Source organism: Melanotaenia boesemani, chromosome 7 (genome assembly GCF_017639745.1).
Source record: "Melanotaenia boesemani isolate fMelBoe1 chromosome 7, fMelBoe1.pri, whole genome shotgun sequence".
Lineage (NCBI taxonomy): Eukaryota > Metazoa > Chordata > Actinopteri > Atheriniformes > Melanotaeniidae > Melanotaenia > Melanotaenia boesemani.
In genome coordinates this window covers 11,678,484-11,682,387 of record NC_055688.1, presented here as the reverse complement: position 1 = coordinate 11,682,387, position 3,904 = coordinate 11,678,484, and positions in this window count along the sequence as shown.

The window sequence follows — 3,904 nt, the reverse complement described above, 5'->3', positions numbered from 1 at the left end:
TGCCGGACTTTAAAAACATTTACAGAAGTAAGTACCAGTTGCATGGACAAAATGTGGAGGTTATTTATTGATTTTTGGATAGTCAACCAGAGGAACTGTTTCTGTTGTTATTGTAATTGTAAAGATAATTTTAAAACCTGAATGAACATCTGTGCTTTTCCTCGTCTGTTTCCCTAAAGAATATGAAGAGTATTGTTTACACAAATCTCCATCCACATGCATTTGGGGTGGCACTGGTTCAGGCGGTTAAGCTTATCTTCCAATAACCAGAGGTTGGTTGTTTGATTTCCAATCATCCTGTTTTTATTTCATGATCTGTTGTCCACTGAAAGGTTGATCTAAAACCACATTAATCCAAAACTCCTTTCAATGCCTGTCAGCTAATATATGTGATTTAAACTGGATTTGTTGAAAATGACATGTATAGAAGCCTTGTGTCCCATTCCTGATCTCAAAATAACAGAAGTTAATTATTCTAATCTCAGAAAATTAGCCTTTTCTCCAGATAACCACCTACTGTAACGGGTTAGCACCATATAATAGGCTTTATTTTCTTGATCATGAGATGATCAGGACTAGCTTGAAAAATCCAGAAGAGTAATTGACCTGCATGTGTTATTCTATGTCCTTGTGGCTTTCCTGAATGTTAACAAAGTGAAACATCTTTGTTTTTTAGGTGTTATCACAAGGAATTTTGTTTTCTTGTGTTTTAAGTGAGATAAGTTTTAAATTATCACACTTTCTCAAGATGAAAAGACAATTAACTCAATATGTGGACAAAATTACATTAATCATTTTTTTTCAGTCATGCCTACTCTTGGTTTCCATAGATACAGATATGTTTGTAGGTCTGAATTATTCAAATTTTATTGTGGATGTTGCACAAAAGCACCAAAATGTTTCTTGGTGTTTCTGTGTGAAACAGCATGTTTAAGTTGCTGTCAGATGAACTGACAAATAATAGAATGTGAGGCTCCTTCAGCATCTATAGCCACCACTTCCTTAACATATCTATATTTATGTTATGTTTACTATAGAGTGGAGTTTTTTTTAATTATTATTATTATTATTTAGAGTGAACCAGAACAGTAAAGTTGCCAAACCAACAACTTGAAAATGCTAACTGTATGCTACCTAAATGCTTTGAGTTAATGGGGAACATTTCTGTTAGTCATACAACAGTATCAACAAACAAACCACATCCCAAGTTTTGAAGTGTTTGGACAAATAATTTAAAATTAATGGGGTGGTGAATTCAAAGTGCCCAATCTCAGATTTGTAAGCTTTTTCATCATGTGGGAGAAGCAGGCAAAATGTTGACTAAAAATGTTCATGTAGTTTACATTCTACAAAAAATCTTCATAAATAAATATCAGTAATGAAGCATGACAGATTGAGTTTGTTTTGCAAAAAAAAAAAAAGCTCTGCAATCACCACCACAGCCTTTGACCCAAACTTTCTTAAGGTATAAAAATAAAACAAATCAAATTACAAAAGTTACATTCAGACTGATTCACAGGGATGATGGGACTAAATTGTAAGAAGAGAGGAAATTACATGTGATTTCAGTGTTCTTGGCTGTCCGACGGGCCACCTCTCATTCCTCTGCATCTGGAATCAACATGTCTTGCTGCAATACAAATAAGCTGATTGGATGTCAACCCAAAGCATGAGATTGTAATTGCTAATATGGTATAAAGAATCTTGGACAGGTTGTAGAATGATAATTATTATGCCCGCTGTGACTCACTCAGAGTAAACATTAGCTTAGCTGGTGGATATCTCAGGCTGTGTGCACCTGTTTGCATGTCACAAGCTAATCCATAACTCTTTGCACACTGCGTTATGCAAGGAACACATGTCGACCTTAAACGGGTCCATATGGACAAGTTGTTGAAGGCTTGGGTGGACTCCTTACTCACCGTGCTAAATTAGCTTCATATCAGTCCAGCTTGTTATAAACTATGGCTCTAATTTGAGCCATAAATTTGTCCCGCGGGCAGCTCGCTCCAAGAATTGATATTCATCTTAGGAATTAATTACTTAATTACTTTAGTGCCACATGCTGATTGGTTTGTCAAGACATGTTTCCAGTGTAACACACTACTTGTAAACTTTGGCTTTAATCAGCTCAAGGTGCTCATGACATCAAAAGCTACTACAGTTACTCCACCATGTGTGAGCACCCTAGTTTTACTCCGATGCGTCGACTATTACTTAACCTGAGGTTCTGTGTGTGTGAAAGTTGATTTGGTCTAGTGTTTCATTATGCTTTTGGTTTTTGTCTCATTTCTCCGTTTCATTTTGTGCCAAATCTTCACATCAAAAATACTTTGGGTGCAATCTGTTCTGAATTCTTTTTCATGAGGCAAAATGAAGAAGTGGACAGAGCTTTTGTTCAGAGCTACAGACAAGTGCTAACCTGAATATCCTGCAGTGTGATGTCCAATAAGATTGCACATTAGCAACTTTTTATACACTGCTATCCACATGGCCACCATCTGTAAAGATTATAAACTAAACATATCTTCTTTACAGCATTCCTTCAGTTCATTGATGTTTTCAGTATTCATTTATGCACAACTCTGTTAAGGTCTCTCACAATATTTCAGTCAGATTGAGGTGTGGACTTTGGCATCACAATTGCTGCATCTTGAATCATTTGTCAGCCATTCTGTTGTAGATTTGATGATGTGCATAGGATCATTATTCTGTTGCATGACTCAATTTCATCCAAGGTTTAGATGTTGACAGCCTCAAATTTTACTCCAGAATACTTTGGTGTACAAAGGAGTTCATGATCAACTTAATCTCTAAAAGGGATCCAGGTCCTGAGGCTGCAAAACAAGCCCTTATGCTGCTGTACATCGACTTGGCATTATTTCTTATGTCGATCTACATCAGGTGACCATTTTTTTCTTGCTACAACTCTCCAGATGCCTTACACTTTCCACTTTCCAGTAACCGTGTGTTGTAAACTTAAGATTAAGCCCTTTGCAGGCTATAAATGGGGACCAAACTAAGCAGTCATTTTAAATGAGAATGTTATTGAAGTCAGTTGTGTATTTGGGTTATCGTTTAGCTATTTTGTGTCATTAAAACACAAAGAGAAGTAACTTTCGACTACTGATTGGGGGTGAATGAACTGGGTGGAATGAACCTGTCACGATAACAAATTTTGCTGTGTAATTAGTTTTCTCAGAAATTATTGCGATAAACGATAACATTGCACAAAGCAATAATGTTGTAATTTTTAGACTGTTTTCAACTAATATAATGATAATACCATAATAATGAAAGTACACCCTTTGAAAGATCAATAAACTTTTACACTGGAATTAGAAAAAAATTAAATAACAAAACAAAAACAATAAACAGACTGGACTCTCAGTCTCATTAACAATGAATGAAAAGCAAACATAACCAAAAATAATAAGCATGATAGATAATAAAGTCTCAGTTCTGTAAACAAAATTGCACTTTAAAAAATATATATTAAAAACAATATTAAACATGAGGCTCAGATAGGTAAAACTGGCAAAACAACCAGTTAGTATCATTGTATTAAAAAAAAAAAAAAAAAAACACTAGAAAGAAATATACTGTGCATTGTTGTTTGGGAAGCTGAAATATCTCCACTCATTACTGTGTGAGTCTCACGGTCAATGCGTGAGAGTTGGCAGCCCCGTAAAACAAATGCAGCATACCGGCTCACACAGGTAAATTGGTTCATCATGGTCATTTGCTTTAAACCCAAAGTGCTCCCACACTGCAGCTGTCACGTTTGAGTTAGAAACTAATTCCATCGTCGTTTTTTTCTCTTCCAAATCCCAAGTTTCCCTGGCTTGCTACTACTCACGGGCAGGGTGAGGGCACGGTTTTTTGTCCGGACTGGGACAAAAAA